General features: G+C 41.6%; 1 protein-coding gene and 1 long non-coding RNA gene across 9 annotated transcripts in view; one reads left to right on the top strand and one right to left on the bottom strand.

The window, feature by feature from the left end:
- Positions 1–17,552, top strand: part of ATXN1 (ataxin 1) — a 457,657-nt gene that overhangs the window by 379,004 nt on the left and 61,101 nt on the right. The window lies entirely within an intron of this gene.
- On the bottom strand, positions 7,332–14,989 carry LOC126952917 (uncharacterized). The gene is made up of 3 exons (XR_007725070.1): positions 14,803–14,989; positions 9,849–10,223; positions 7,332–7,791 (listed from the first exon to the last, which is right to left on the bottom strand). It is a non-coding gene; the product is annotated as an uncharacterized LOC126952917 (long non-coding RNA).

Here is a 17,552-nt window from a genome sequence, read left to right as displayed (position 1 = left end):
TCTTTCTTGTTTTCCTTTCCTTCCTCTTTTCTTACTTTTTAAGCCATTTATTGAGTTTATCCTTTCAAAACTCATCTCGAGGATATGTTCAAAAATGACCCATCTAGAGCTTCCTGTACACTTCTTTGCAGAGTGAGTTGCTGCTGACTTATTTCTCCTTCCAGCATCTTGCTGATGCCTCTGTAGAGTCATAGGAGTGCACAAGAGTGACCTCTACACATGCTTGGCTCCCAACAAGACATGGAGTCTCAACTGAATTTTACTCATCTCTGTTTCCCTAATACCTAGTGCAGTGCCTGGTTAGCACTTCCTGGATGTTCGGTGTATGGTTATCAAGTGAATGAATGAATAAGCTGCGACTTTCTGCTTGCACAGCACCGTTCTGGAGTGTCATGGAGGACACAAAGGAATAGAATTGATGGTAGGTCGTTCTTCATTCACATTGCATCACAAGGATAAAACATGTACTTACTCAAAACAAGTGGCATCATAATAACTTTTTAAAATTTTTATTATTTTATTTTTCCATAAGTTATTGGGGTACAGGTGGTATTTGGTTACATAAGTTCTTTAGTGGTGATTTGTGAGATTCTGGTGCACCCATCACCCGAGCAGTACCATATTTGTAGTCTTTTATCCCTCTCCCCACTCCCACTCTTCCCCTAAGTGCCCAAAGTCCGTTGTGTCATTCTTATGCCTTTGCATCCTCATAGCTTAGCTCTCACATATCAGTGAGAATATACAATGTTTGGTTTTCCATTCCTGAGTTACTTCACTTAGAATAATAGTATCCAGTCTCATCCAGGTCACTGCAAATGCCATTAATTCATTCCTTTTTATGGCTGAGTAGTAGTTCATCATATATATATACACACACACACACACACATATATATATACACACACACACATATATATACACACACACACACACATATATACACACACATACCACAGTTCCTTTTTCCACTCAATTGATGGGCACTTGTGCTGCTATAAACATGCATGTGCAAGTATCTTTTTTGAATAATGACTTATTTTCCTCTGGGTAGATACCCAGTAGTGCGATTGCTGGATCAGCATCATAATAACTTAATAAGTCAGGAGGAGGGCTGGGCGCTGTGCTCATGCCTGTAATCCCAGTACTTTGGGAAGCTGAGGTGGGAGGACTACTTGAGCCCAGGAGTTCAAGACCAGCCTGGGAAAGATAGTAAGACCTTCTCTTTATAAACAAATTTAAAAATTAGCCAGGGGTGGTGGTGTGCACCTGTAGTCCCAGCTACTCCAAGGATCATTTCAGCCGGGGCAGTCAAGGCTTCAGTGAGCTGTGATTGCGCCATTGTACTCCAGCCTCGGTGACAGAGTGAGACCCTGCCTGCCTCAATCAATCAATCAATCAATCAATAAGTCAAAAGAGGGACCCAGTGGTGTGATGGAAGAGCACTGTCCATAGAATCCGTAGATTAGTCCTGGCTCCACAAGTTACATATTCTGTGCTCCTGGGAATTTCCCTTAACCTACGTGAGCCTGAGTTTACTGATCTAAAAAGTGGGCCTAATGCCTATCTGAAAGAATTACTGGGGATATTAAGGGTATAATGTATATTAAAGTGCTTGGTGAGTGATAACATGGTATCTAAATCTAAGGTATGTTGCTTTTATGACACAAGGCAGTATCTGAGTTAGGACAGACCAGGGGAGTGGTACAATCAGTTAATGTTCTGAGTTCCTGGGTAGGAGTGGGCAAGTAAGGCTTCTGCAAGAATTACAACTTGGCCAGAGCTTTGAAGAATAAGGCCACCTGGCATAGACAAAGGGAAGCAGTGTGGCCTGAGTACCTGCACACAGTGTGCGGTGGACCAGGGGCATAGGAACGAGCCCCATGGCTGCCACAGAGGGCTAGTGGTGCCCGAGATGGCCCTCCTTGCCATGAAGTAGGCAGAAGGTGCTTAGAGCTCTAGTTTCCCAAATGGAGCTCACTTGCTTGTCATATTACATACACATGCTGTTATGTGTGATGATGCTCTGTTCTAACCTTGAAAGACCTGATGGAGCCCTAGCAAATCACAGGCCGTTCTCCCAAACACTGCATGTGCTTATGCTATGCCACCATAGTTTTATAAGCATTCTTCAGCGTTTATGCAAATGCTGCCCTTCTGTCTTAGGTAACTGCTTTGCTTATCTTTCAGGATTCAGCTTACATCTTGTCTTCTCTGTGCCACATTCCTGTCAGCAGCCACCTCTCACCACCCGCTCCTGTGCACACAGGAGTACAGACATCGTCTTGTTCCTCTCTGCTCTTAGAGCACGGTTCAGCTACCCCCACTGGAGCACTAATCCCAGCGAGCTGTGCTGGTTTCTTGGTGTCTGTCTCCCCACGAGACCATGGGCTCTTAGGGAACAGGGGCTGTAACCTGTTCAGCTCTGACCCTCCAGACCCTCATAGAACCTGTATGATCCATGAAGGTGCGCAGCAATGGGAAGGACAGAGGGAAGAGGAAGGAAGTTCCTTTCAAACTCTGTACATTCTTCACACAGAAAAGCAGGCTCATATCAGCTGACTTATTCTCCAAGGCAGAGAATAAGAGTGTGCCACAATCACTCCAGCTGAATGGTTTCAAACTTTTCTTCCTTTGAGGTGGATGTATTTTTGGCTTTTGGCAGTGTCTTAGTCCATTTGGGCTGCTATAGCAAAATACCATAAAGTTATAAACAACAGAAATGTATTTCTCACAGTGCTGGTGGATGGGAAGTCCAAGATCAAGGTGCTAGCAGCTTCAGTATTTGGTGAGGGCTGATTTTTTTGGTTCATAGATGACAGCTTCTTGGTGTGTCCTCACGTGGTGGAAGGAGCGAGGTAGCTCTCTGGGGTCCCTTATAGATGGGCACTAATCCCATATATGAGGGATACTGAAAGTAAATTGATGGAAGTGCTCATGTGAATGAATGAATGAATGAAACCATTTTGAAGCTAGATTGCTAGGTTCCTGCAGGTTATATTTTTGTATACTCCTCACCTTTCAAGACTGTCTGCAGCTCTCTGCATACAATAACTTCCCTGAGCATATGTAACTACAGTATGACAAGGCTTTTAAACTGAACAATTCTAAAGACTGCTTTTTTTTTTTTTTGAGTCCACAAAGTAGAATTTGGTATCAACATTAGGTTGAAAAGAAGTGATTTCAGAGTTTGTCAACTATTCAAGTGTCAGAAAAAAATAATGTAAATGGTGTGCTTAAGATATTTTGCATTCTCCGTTCTCCTGAAATAAAGGGAAATTGTCTTGAAAACCTGTAAATTTTAAATGAAAAGGAAAGCGGGAAGGTGACGTAATGTGCCTCTGCCTTTGCAGAAATTCAATGTGTATATGGCCTCTCTCCAATCCACCATTTTCCCACCTCCACAGGCCCCATGTCAGCTGTTTCCTTCATATCATTGCAATGCCTTGGGGGTGATTGTTGGTTTAAGCTACAGTCCATTCAAATTCGTGAAAGACTAAGGAGATTGATAACAACTCCACCTAGATTAAATGAAATTCTGTGGGTAGACAGACTAGTCAAAATACAATCCCCACACACCCCAAGTGAGCATTGCTTCTCCTTTCAGATATGCTGTGGGTACAAAGAAAGGATTTAGTCCAAAGTGCCTTGGGGTTTTGTTCAGTCCAGAGTGTATTTTTTTTTCTCTTTTGCCTATAGCCATTTCTGTAACATTACTGAAAGGGCTTTTTTCCTAATGAAGCGTGAAAATTGATCTCATCTTGCCAGGAGAGCTCTTCCTAAGTCTTAAGATATTAAAGATTTCATGAGAACCGCATGAAGAATATCTTCTTGAATCATTTACATTTTTCCCTTTTGTAGGCTTATGTAACCATGCAGAAAATCTAATAATAAGTGTGCTATTAGTGTACCGTGTGCCATCCCGCAGGCAGCTGTGCCATGGGGCACCAGTGCCCAGGGCTTGTGGATAGCATTAACCTGTACAGCTTTCTAAAGTAAAGCCCAGTGGGAAAATCTGTAGGTAACTGAACAGAGAGTCCATTTTTATCAGACTTCCCCCTGCCCCTTCCCTGTTCTGTCTTTTCTTTTTTCTGGTGCCAGAAGGAAACACCTTGGCCATAGGCCTTTCATTCACAATGGAGTATATTTTCCAAAGCAAATAGCTTGGATTATTTCAATTCTCATAGCAATCTAGGTGGGCACAGAGAGCTAAATTTGGGTTTGAAAGAACCCTTAAATTAGTATCATAGAAAGGCAATGAGCAGGAAAAAAAAAAAAAGATACAAGCATTATGGTCTGATGGAAATTATCCAGCACTCACTTACAAATGACAAGTGGGCACCACCCAGCCTTTCTCATGCTCCAAAATTTAATAAAGGATTCCATCCAGGTCCCCCAGAAACTACCGTGATTATCAGGGTGAGAGAAGGGGGAATGATGAATTTTTGTAATGCCCCAATCTTTTTAACCAGGCATAGAAGGACATTCGCTGGGCTCGGGATGGGTGTTAGCATGTAGTGGATAGAGGAATTGCAGAGTTGTTGACAGCTGTTTCCTCAGAGACACTTGTCCTGATGATATTTGCTTTGGACTCTAAGTAACAGAGCTGTAGTTCTTGAAGTTTAACTTGAAAAAAAAAGGAGTTTTCTGTTAGGTAGCTTAGTCATGGAAATCAGTGAAGTTAAGCTTGGGCAATAACGTATCCTTTCCAAATCCAGGTGCCTTCCTGAGCATGCCAGAGCTTTTGTGATTCCTTTCTCCTTGGTGTTCTTCTTTTGATGCGGTGATAGGGTCTGAACACATCCAGGCTGTCTTTGCTGGGAGAGGGCAGAATGCCTTGGCTTTCTCCAGCCTTGCCTTTCTTCATTGTCTTCACCCTGCAGCACTTCTGCAAAGCCGCTGGGGTAGGTGGGTGCGTGGGCGTCTTTTCTTTGCTAGCCCAAGCTGAGTTCTTCTGAAGGGAAGTTAGCAGGGCTTGGTTGCTGCTGCAAAGTCAGTCAGACCAATTCTCATTTGCATGCCTACAGAATTAGATATGTTCAGGGGCTCGGGTTAATGCCATGCCCTCCTCTTGTCCTTGGAAACGTGTAAGAATGCATGCAGGTAATCCTGCGGCAATTCTGTGTTGCTCAGATGTATTTCTCTTCTTTCAGACTTCCTCTTTCCATAGTATTTCCCTACTATTTATGTGCTGGGGCTTTCTTATTTCATCCCAGGCCCCAGCTTCGCTCTGTGTCAGACAGAGGTGGGAGCTGCTGATCAAGGGGGCATACTTGCCATCCAAACCTCACGATGTTCACAGGTGTTCTTTCAACACTGCTAACCCAGATGATACATCACCATTTATACCTTTGGAGACATTTTCTCTTTAATTGATGCTCACTTAGACCTAAGATTGTTCATTAAAGTCCAGAGGTGCTCATTAAAATGAACATTGGATAGTGTGGTAGATGCAGGTCATTATTATGAATCCAAGAAAGGGCTCTGTGGAACTTGTTATATACAGCATTTATAGGTTGTTAAATTAAAGGATTAGTGTTGTGCTAAACCATTTTCAGGTTAATCAGTTGTGGGAAACCAGATCTGATGTTAAAGCAGGCTTAAACTATGGTTTTATAGTAGGGAAGTTGTTAAGCTACTGTTATTTCTAATAAACCCTCTAGCTTGCTAATTGAGCATACTCTGCAATTTTGCACTTAACTGAATATGGCCTTGTTCCCTAATTTTTTTATGTGTGAGCTTTATTTTTTCCAGCTGGATTGTAAGTTCCTTTTTAGCAGGGTCCATGTCTTTCCCCCCCCCCCCCCCCCCCGTATCCTAAAAGCTTCTGGTATAATTCGAGGTAGATAGCAGATGCTAAGGATTTTATTGAGTGATTATTACATTTTTAGAGTGTCATTACAATGTATTATCACATGGTTTATGCTGTGGTGCTTTATGTAACATGTGCCTATTTACAGAAAAACATTGATAAAACATGTTAGTCTGCAACCAGGTTGTTATCAGCAATAGGAAAAGCATTACAGAGTTCATATGGAAGTAGAGGAGAAACAGGTCTAATTTGGGTGTGATGCCCTGTATTAGTCTGTTTTCATGCTGCTAATAAAGACATACCCAAGCCTAGGTCATTTATAAAGAAAAAGAGGTTTAATGCGCTCACAGTTTCACGTGACTGGGGAGGCTTCACAGTCATGGTGGAAGGCAAAAGGCATGCTTTACATGGCAGCAGGCAAGAGAAAATGAGAGCCAATCAAAAGGGGAAACCTCTTATAAAACGATCAGATCTCATGAGACTTATTCACTACCACGAGAACAGTATGGGGGAAACCACCCCCATGATTCAATTGTCTCCTGCCAGATCCCTCCTACAACACGTGGGAATTATGGGAGCTACAATTCAGGATGAGATTTGGGTGGGGACACAGCCAAACTATATCATGCCCTAACCTGATCAGATAAGGCTTCCAGACTGGCCCCTGGAGTGGCCTGAATACCTTCACCAAGAAACATGTGTGGGACAGATCAAAATATTCCATCTGTCATTTGTCTTTCACTTGGTAACTGCTAATGATTGCCTGTTAACCGTACACATTAACATGCCCATGAAGCAGATAAAAAATAAAATAAGTAAAAAATTGTATAAGTGGAAAAACTAAGACCCAAACAAGAAATTATGGATCATTTCTAAGTGGTGGCCAGGACATTTATATGGAGAAACCATACCGTTGAACCATAATCAATGTAAGAATACAACTGATGGTTGCAGACTTTCAGGAATAGAATGAGTCTCAGGCAGACAGGTACTCAGGCAACATGGCCTGGGACATCCCCAGAAACCTCTTCCATGGAGTTAACAGGACACCTACATGGCCCTATGTGTCCCTCCACTTGGGCCTCTTGTTCAGCCTGGTATCACATGCCCCCTTCCTGCCACATAAACTTCTGTCTCTACATTCTCTACTCTACCACAGGTTCACTTATTTGTGTATGTATGTATGTATGTATTTATTTATTTATTTTGATACAGTATCTCACTTTGCTGTCCAGCTGGAGTGCAGTGGTGCAATCACAGCTCCCTACAGCCTCTACCTCCCAGGCTCAAGTGATCCTCCTGCCTCAGCCTCCTTAGTAGCTAGGACTATAGACATGTGCCACTATGGCCAGCTAATTTTTACCTTTTTTTTGTAGAGATGAGTTCTCACTGGGTCACCCAGGCTGGTCTCGAACTCCTGGGCTCAAGTGATCCTCCTGCCTCAGACTCCCAAAGAGCTAGGATTACAGACATGAGCCACTGTGCCCAGCCCACAGTCATGTTTTAAAGTGTCTGAGCTATAAATACTACTATAAAGGTGTCAACTTGTTGTATACATGGGCCCTCGGCATTTCAGAAATGACAGTTACTGCCAACCGTTACCAAATGGAATCCACTTTATCCAAATGGGCAAGGTTGGGGCTGAGCATGTGATGGAGTCATGCAGTCTTATTGCATTTCAGCGTTGGAGGGCTTTCTCTCGCTTTGCAGTTTCTCCACAGCTCAGCCACCAATTCTACCTGTGAATTTCTCTTCTCTTCCCTCTCAACTCCTTTTCCTTCTCTTCTTTCTCTCGTTCCTCTCCATATCTCCTGCTTCTTTTAATTTCCCTTTTCCCTTCTTTCTCATTGATCTGATCCTGGGTCTGGTGACACCAGGGGCACAGAAGGATACTGGCTCCATGCCAGCCTTTCCTCCAAGGCACAGTCTCTTTCTTGGCATTTATCAAGATGTTCAACTTCCTGTGTTTCTAATATTCCTTCCTGTTTTATAAAAGAAAAGTAGATTGGATTTGCAAAGTGCCTTAATTTTTTGATTTTCTAAAATGTGATTTTAAAAATGTGTATCAACAATATCACATACATGTAACTGATTTATTGACTCTGGCTTGCCCTGGGTTTAATCACACAGTCATTATATTAAAGAAATTATACAATAACACATGATCCAGTAGAGAAAGAAGTCAAAGAAATGTGTAAAGTCCTCTGACCTCTGTAGACATTTGGGATTAAACCAAATTAAAACACCTGTATGGGCTGGGCATGGTGGCTCATGCCTGTAATTCCAGCACTTTGGGAGGCTGAGGCAGGAGGATTACTTGAGCCCAGGATTTTGAGACCAGCCCAGGTACCATGGCAAGACCCCTTCTTTACTGAAAAAAAAAAAAAAAAAAAAAAAAAAAAATTAACCAGGCCTAGTGGCATGCCTGTAGTCCCAACTACTCAGGAAGCTGAGATGGGAGGATTACGTGAGCAAGGAGTTTGAGACTGCGGTGAGCTATGATTGCACCACTGCACTCTAGATGCAACAGAGCAAGACCCTGTCTCATCTCAAAAAGAAAAAAAAAAGAAAAAGAAAACACTTGTATCAATTCAGGTCAAATATTGGTTTCATCTTTTTAAGAGCAGATTAACATCTTGCATATCTTTTGCTATCACATTTCTTCTTACCTGACCAGCTGAAATGGGACTAGTGTTAAATAGGAATATTAATACCTGTAAAGATCCTAAGTTTTTGCATGGTACAATAAATCCTCACTCATTCACATGCTTTGAGAAGGTCCAGTCTGATTCAATTAATGAAAAGCAAAAAAAAAAAAAAAAATTGTAACTACATAATTTTTGTCTCATGTATTAGCTCCTATTTAGTTCATATAAGTGTTCAATAGGTACTCATTTTTAATTAACAAAATATTTGTGTGTAGTGAGTATTTTTAAACCAATTAAAGCAGTTCCTTCTTGTAAGAAAATTAAATGCTATTCTTAGACGATGGTATGCATCATTCATTTGCTTTGCAAACCATTATTTCACACCATTCTAGTTGGTGTGAAAGTAAATTGAGCCCATCTCCACTGGAACTTACTGCATTCTCTTAATTTCTGACACTGTATGCTCCCAATAGTAGGGACTCGAGCTTAGCTACCACGACATCCCAGGCCTGGCTCCTAGAATGATTTCAGGTGTTTAGGACTCAATTAATATTTGCTCAGTGATTAAAATTTAGCTCCATTAATTTATATGTCAAAATTCCTTACCATTTGCCAAGAGATCTTGGATTTTACAGTTAGTTACAAACTGTAGTTTAAGGTTTTTTCTGGTTTTATTTCATTCTTCCTTTAATTAGCTTTAAAAAACTAGTTGATTCTATTTTATAATTCTAGTTACAATACAATGTTAAGTGAAAGAAAGAATTCAAAATTATATATTCAGAATTATTCTAACTTTATAAATATACACAGATATATGTGAGCTTTTAAAAAATATATATATATATATATATATATGCCAAAATACAATCAAAATGTAAATAGTGGATATATCATGTTGGAGATATTAGAAGCAGTTTTTTATTTTTTAAGTTTTCTGTGTTTCCAAATATGAGCACACTTTATTTTTATATCAGAAAAAAGCTATCTTAGTTGTGCATTGTACATTAGAAATATTAGTTCTGAAGATAACTTAAACACCCGGGGGGATAAGCTTTTATTTCTTCTGTCACAGTTGTCTCAACTTTTCTTAAAATCGTGTTTGCCAGTTTCTTTCACCACATTGCCAACAATTTTAGTAGCTTCAGTTCTTTGATAAATCTGTAGCTTTTAGATCTTTGATTACTATCAGCAAAGAAAAGATAGACCCAAATGAAAAACAGTTGCATTGGTGAAATATGTCCCAGGGGTGTTGATGTGGAAAGAACAGCTCCTCTCAACTCCAGGGTCAAAGCAGCAGCCCTGCCAGGCTCTTTCGGGGTTGCCTGGAGTACATCACTTAACTTTCTACATCAGTTCCCTCTTCTGAACATTATAACATTTATAATACCCACCTCATGCAGGATTCCTGGGAGGAGCAGATCAGATCATAATGTGTGTGAAGGGGCTTTGAACGACAGTCACCACATTGTTATCACCATGAGCATTATTTCCAGTTCAAAAATGGCAGAGGAGGAGAGATGCAGATGTTCTCTTTATCCTGGCTTGGCACCAGGCACATCCAGGGTGTGCTGCTTTACCCTCCAGCATGAAGAGTTAGAAGGTAAATATCAGTATTGCTTTTCATAACTAATAGCTTCATAGTTCATGACAGGTGATTTCTTGGCTTCCGTTAGCATTTCAGAGACCATTATACACAACAGCCATCCTCTGCAGAGGTAGAGAAAACTCATTTTTCAAGGCAAATAGTTCCAAGTCAGGGTTCAGTCCTGGTGGAATGAAATAAAGAAGGAGAGTTTATCTTTAAGGTAAGCTAGCATTTAAGCAGATGTTGGATATTATCAGAGATGCTTGTGAGAGGCAGAGAGCATTGAAGACTTATACCCTTTGCACATCTTTAAATGCCTGTAAGTGCTTACCAGGAGCCAAGAGCGAACCGGTGGATGCGCGCAAATGTTAGAGGTTAACCCCTATCCATGAGCATTCACCGCCTGAGTAAAAATTCATCACAGAGTTCAGGACTGTGATTCTGCTGCTCATTTCTGTACCGTATTTCTTTATTTGAAAGGATGCCCATTGTCCTTCCTAGCTTTTTGGGCCATAACTGTGAGGGAAGGCCCAAACGAAGAACCTCTGTTGGATATCAGGTTTATTCATCCATGTGGGTGGAGGTACGAAGGAGGGAAGAACCTCTGTTGGATATCGGGTTTCTTTGTCTGTGTGGATTGGAGTCTAGTAGAATAGGGGAAACCACATACTGCCCATTCCTCCAGGATCATTTTCCGTTTGGGTATTTAGAAGGCAACAAGAGAGGAGTTTTAGAAGACAAGGTAGATGATTTCAAATTACTTTAACATAGAGGAAGAAAATGTCCTTCTATTTTTAATGGCTATTTTGTGATTTGTGGGAGTGAAGATTGGGAGGGGCACGGAGGAGCACCAGGAAGAGGCCGTTAATTTCTTGGACCCCATTAATTGAATTTAATAAGTGAGTTTTGTCAGTTTAGCAATATCCATTAGTTTCAGAGAGTGTTTCAGTATTATTCTGTAAAAGCATCCAGGGGTGTATTTTATGGCTACAGCATAGATTATCTTGCACACATATTGAAGTAAAGATACCTTTCAACATTCCAGATACTGACTTATCACCCAAATTTGAAAATCTCCATTTAGCACTTTCTAAAATACCAGTGCAAATTAATATAGTTTTGTAGATTTATGTACTAAGATGCAGATTAAGACATGTGGAATCTAATGAACGTAGCAGGAAAAGAAAATTTTCTCAAGTCTGTTCATTACTATTCCTCTTCACATTTTTTATTATTTAATAGCTTATTCCTTGAATATGTGTGACTTGGGATTAGATGTGCCAGTTGGAAGACCTCAGAGGTTCAGAAATTCACAGACATGTGAAATATAAAACCGTATTCATTTAGCAGATACTGATAGGCATATAAAATAGAACCTTCATCATCTATCTTTAGAAAAAGAAGATTAAACAGAAGTGTAATTAATTTGCCAACTCTGCTTCCCGATTGAGACATTTATCAAAGTTGATCTTTAATCATTAGTTTCCTTATCTGTAAAATGAAGTCTATTATGACCTCTAAGGTCTATTTGTAGCAGTTAGGATTAGGTTCAGTTCCATATCACCAAAAAAAAAAAAAAAAAAAAAAAAAAAAAGAGAAGAAGAAAAAGAAGAAGTAAAGCCTAAAGAAATAGACATTTATTTTTCTGTCACATAAAAGTGGTTGAGAGGTAGGCAGTCCAGGATGATTATGGTCACTGCATAGGCTCAGGAACATTGTCACCTTTCTATTCTGCCATCCTGTAGTATATTTATTTCTTTTCTTTTTTTTTTTTTTTGAGACAGGGTCTTGCTCTGTCTCCCAGGCTGGAGTGCAGTGGTATGATCTCAGCTCACTGCAACCTCCGCCTCTTGGGTTCAAGCAATTGTACTGCCTCAGCCTCCCAAGTAAGTGGGACTACAGGTGCGCACCAACATGCCCCGCTAATTTTTTTGTATTTTTTAGTAGAGACAGGGTTTCACATGTTGGCCAGGCTGGTCTCGAACTCCTGACCTCAGGTGATCTGCCTGCCTCAGCCTATTTCTCAGGTACCAGATGCTGCATAGCTCTAGCCTTTAACATTACCATTCCAGAAAGCAGAAAGGAGGAAGAGACGAAGGACCTACCCCCTTTCCAAAGACACTTGCCAGAGGAACCATACCACATTTTTGTTTACTTCAGGTCAACCAGAATTTAGTCTAGGCATACCTAGCTACAAGGCAGGAAGAAGATCAAGTCATTCAGTTGGGCAGCAATGTGTCTACCTCAAAATCAAGGTTTCTACTTCCAAGGAAAAGAAGGAAAGTGGGATACTGGGGTAAGCAACAATTATCCACAGATTTTGAGCTCAAAAAGCCATGATCGCATGTTTCTAGAAAATCTGACCTATACAGTCAAGTCTGAATGTGTGCTGAGTGTGTACAAATCAGACAGCTTCGACTGTGAGCCTTCATTAGCTCTTCCCTTTATCTAGGCTTCGGATTGTATTTCCAGGCATAGGTCAGAATCTTTACACTGATTGTGTGTGTGTCTGTATGTGTGTGTGTGAGAAAGAGAAACAGAATCTCTGCTGCAAGATGTGCTAAATATAAACACAGTAACTCAGCAATTTATAACTGCCCCTTTCCCATCTCTGCCCCCTCCCCAGTATCAGCATACACAATGTTACCCCCACACTATGTCAACGGTTAATAGCAACTGGCAAATGTGTGCTTTCCATGAGACTTGTATGCAAGGTTACTTGGGTTCACAGAGGCTGCTAATAACGGCAGCACTATTGAATTATGCTACGTGTCTGTGTCTGTTAAGACAGGTTGGAGGACAGGGGAGGAAGGTTCCCCCAGAGTAATTGAGAGAGAAAGTCACTGAAAGCTACAGATCTCCAGTTTGGGCTCTATGCATGGGATTGTTCTTAAAAGTTAAAGAAATAAAAAAAGAAATTACACATTTGTAATTTTTTAAGTCCTTCATTTCATAGCTCATTAAAACCAGGACTTTTCTATTCTACGTCAGAACCTCCATTGGATATTTTTGTAAATATGTGACATGTGGGTTGATGGGATGTTTTGGCCTGGTTTTTTGTTTGTTTGTTTGTTTTGTTTTGTTTTTGAGATACAGTCTCACTCTGTCGCCCAGGCTGGAGTGTGGTGACGCAATCTCAGCTCACTGCAACCTCCACCTCCTGGGTTCAAGCGATTCTCCTGCCTCAGCCTCCCGAGTAGCTGGGATTACAGGTGCCTGCCATCATGCCCAGCTAATTTTTGTATTTTTAGTAGAGAAGGGGTTTCAATATATTGGCTAGTTTGGTCTCCAACACCTGATCTCAAGTGATCCACGTGCCTCAGCCTCCCAAAGTGTTGGGATTACAGGCGTGAGCCACCGTGCCCAGCCTGGCCTATTTTATTTCATGCATATATAATTTAAGTGTCTCTGAGATTCTTGATCAACTAACAAAATCCAAAAGGCCCTTTTGTTATATTCTAAATTCACTCCTGCTCCTGATTGTCGCAAAGGGGTCAGCAGATAGGGTTCCAGAGCCAGAAGTTAGCTAGGTGGCAGGTTCTGAATTAATGTGGTATTCTGCGTAATATAATGTCATTTCCTAGGGAACTGCCAGCATCTAGCTGACCTCCAAGAGGACAAGTGGTCAGGAGGGTGGAGATGGTATTAGAACTGTTACTACTGTTGTTTTTAACAAGCAGACCTGTCATGAAACTTGCCATAGAGTCCCCCTTTTCCATATATCACCAAGACCTCATAGGTAATAAAAGGTAGACATCCGAGATTGTTTCTTTGAATATTGCTGTTGGACTGACCAAGATTTAGCCACAAAAATAAACATAATCTCTGATGCTGAGAAGAGATCAGAATGAGTTGAAACACAGGGGAAAAAAGAAGTAAGCAGAAAAAAATTGTACAATAGTAGATATGGGGATCAGATAGATAGACGGCTATGTAGATATAGAGGACTCTGAATAGACCCATTACAGGCAGGTATGTAAGTGGAAATTATTAATATATAGATGTAGACGCAGGAATTCTATATAAATGTGGAAGAGCAGCAGCAGGTTTCTACAGCTGGGAAGGAAAAGGTAATTTTTTTCATTGAGGTCATTGCACGTTGTTTGGGCCCAGGCAGATTCCCATTGTCTTCCCTAAACACTGCTTGTAAACAGTTTTGGGACTGAATGCACCCTTTGACTGTAGTCTATGCTTTGAATTGACTAAAATTGAAAAACAGATGAAAAGTAAAATCATGTTTCTAGAGATTTTCTATTTGGTTATGTCATCATTTTTTTCCATGGACACATCTAGCTAAAGCCAAGGGGTGTGAAGCCCCCAAATGTCACTGGAATGTTCTTACAGCATGAAGAAGAGGAAGAAGAAACACTTTGAAAACCAATAATTTGGCTTGGTGCAGTGGCTCAACACCTGTAATTCCAGCACTTTGGGAGGCCGAGGTGGGTAGATTACCTGAGGTCAGGAGTTCGAGACTAGCCTGGCCAACATGGTGAAACCCCATCTCTACTAAAAATACAAAAAGTTAGCCGGGCATGGTGATGCGTGCCTATAGTCCCAGCTACTTAGGAGGCTGAGGCAGAAGAATCACTTGAACTTGGGAGGCAGAGGTTGCAGTGAGCCAAGATTACACCACTGCACTCTAGCCTGGGCAACAGAGTGAGACTTTGTCTCAAAAACAAAACAAAACAAAAAACAGCAATTCTGTTTTGGAACTCCTCGCTCTGCTATTGAAAACAACAGTGCTGATTGAGGTGACTCACTTCTGCTGGTCATCCGTCCTGGGTGTACCTCTAGCTTGTCACCGCCATGCTGGGAAGACAGGAGCAACCACCCTTTAGCTGCAGTCACCGCTCGTTTCCCCCTTAGCCTCTTGTGGACTGGAAGCTCCTTGAAGTAGACACCAAGTCACATTTTACTTCATGTCCCACCACCATGATGTGCCTGGCACGTAAAATGTTTGTTGAATAATCTGAACGAGTGGATCCCTGAAAAGTTTAATAAAGAACAGTTTAAGGAGATTGTGACTTTCATGAACAGCATCACATCCATGCTAATTTCTATGGTTTTCTATTGGGCTCAACACCTGGGTCCCTGGCATATGAGAAACAGAAGTATCCCTGAGCAGTAGGAGAAACCGTACCTTACTCTTACCACCTCAAAATATCTAGAACCTCAGCATGAAGCCATTTTTAAAATGGTGCCCCATATTTAGTCAAGTTCAGGCAATTCAGTTTGGGGAACTGTTTTCTGTAAATGAGATGATCTGAATCAGAAGTTCAAACTTCAGCTTTTGCAGCTGCCTAAGTGCCACTGTTTAGTGTCATGAAAATACAGTGGGGGTCCTTCAGACACCATTCAGGATCTACCTTTAATCGACTCCAGTGCTTGAACTTAATGAACTGGACACTTTCAAGTTCTGAACCTGGAAAATAAAAGCCAGCACCTGTTGCCAAAATACCTTGTCTCATAATCAAAATCATTTCTGGGGCCAGCTGAACATGGATTCCCTGAGAAATTCCCACTGACTCAGCAAATTTAGGCTGGGATTGTATTTCAGAGTCACTTAGCGAAAAGATTTCACCCAGTGGCATGGCCCCAATATTTATCAGGTAACTCTGGCCCCGTCTCAGCAGACTGACTGATTCAATCATCTTACCCTTTACTGGGGGTGAAATGAAATGCTTACTAACTCACTCCTGACCCCACCCGCCACCCCCAGCCATTCCAGCAAACAAATCCGTAACAGATTGCTGAGAGGGGAAAGACAGGTGAAATTGGAGACTACACTAAAAATCAACTAGTTTTAAATGGTAGGGGTGGGAGCCATGCCCCCTCTGCATTGGTCCACTTTATAAATCCCAGAGGGAACTCATTCTATGCTTGAAGGAAAACTTTGCCTTGTTCTTTGGTTAGATGGTGCTGAACAGATCAATTCATGTCAAAGAGCACCAACTTTTCTTCTTTATACCATGGCTTCCATCCCACATCACACTTTGTTTACTCTTAGTGGAACCTTGAATCGATGATCAATTTTGTTTTGTCCTTCAGTGGAGCATCAGACACCAGGACTACCCGGTCAGCAAATATTACGAAGTCCTCAGCAGTTATTACTAGACAGGATATTAGCACATGGCACATCATGGAATTAATTTATGTAACACATACTTAGCATGCACCTATCAAGTATGTATCAGGCACAGTGCCACAGCCTTAGGGTGGAGAAGAAAAAACATAGTTCTTGCTCTCAGAGAGCTTAGATCTAGAGGTTGATAGATGATGTTTTCCAAGTTTCTCCACTTGTATTTCTGAAACTGTGAATAGCCAATTGACATGTAGTAAGCCATCATTTTTCCAGAAAAAGTCTGTTGGGGTGAAATAGCATGATAAGGTATCTGAGAAAAGTAGGCAGGGTAGGGATGGCAAAGGGGAAGATTCAGTTATAAAGGAACAGCATACATATAGATTATATCGTTGTATATTTGTTCCTGTGAAGCACCTCATTTAATCAGATGGTGGTATGGAAACTAGAAGAGTGCTTACTTAAATGAGCTGGTCTGTGCAAAGCCCTAGCAGACTGAAAGTGCTTTGTAGGTATTAGCTATTATTATTTCTACTACTCATCACTAATATGTAGTAGGCACTCCATAAAGGTTTGTGACATGAGTGGGTGGGAGATTTAGTGCTGAAATGTAAACCCATACATAAACTGAATATCACATCTATATGAATAGAGAACCTTCTACAGTACAAGCAAGAGCAAGATGTTCACATTATATTCTGCAAAGAATAATCTGAACACTTAGCTTAACCTTACAGGCTCCGAAAGGGTCTCTCTGCCCAACATCCCTGTCCATTTAAATAGAAATGGCAGTGGCAGCTTCCTGGTGCTGCTGGTGGGAAGAGCCGTGGTAAGGCATCTCCTTTCTTTCACTCCGGAGTGGGGGTGACGACAGGAGAGGGACCGAGCGGGAGTGAAGTGATGATGGTGATAATGGGGGTAACTGGTGAGAGCGGGAGGGTGGGGGCCAGAAACAGGAGGAGTGTGAGCGTGAGAAGACAGTGCTCAGAAACTGACACCCAGGTGACTTCCCTGGAATCTCCCTGCTCTGAAATGGGTAACATGGCTCCTTTCTCTGAAGTGCCAACGCTTAAAGGAGGTTCTTGTTTTAGGGGTGTTAAGCTCCAGATTTTTACAAGCAGCTCTTCAGAGCCTGGCCTCCAATGCCATCCGTCTAGTCAGGTCAACAGCTACTTGCCCTGTTTCTCCGTAGTCACGAACTGGTTAATGTGTAGGGAAGGCAAGAATGGTCTCCATTGTCATGGGTTTCTACCTTGGTTTTGAAGCAAGCTCCAGCAGTTACATGAACACCAGTTACGGAATGTCTACGGTTATGACAACACACAGCAGGGCTGACCTGGCTTATCCAGCAAGGGAACAAAGGCCATCCACACGTCAGACCCAGCAATTCAGGGGAAGGAACACACAGAACCTCCTAGTTCGCTGGGTAAG

The sequence above is a fragment of the Macaca thibetana genome, chromosome 4, assembly GCF_024542745.1.
Source record: "Macaca thibetana thibetana isolate TM-01 chromosome 4, ASM2454274v1, whole genome shotgun sequence".
NCBI classification, from domain to species: Eukaryota; Metazoa; Chordata; class Mammalia; order Primates; family Cercopithecidae; genus Macaca; species Macaca thibetana.
This window is presented reverse-complemented; position numbering and strand designations above follow the sequence as displayed.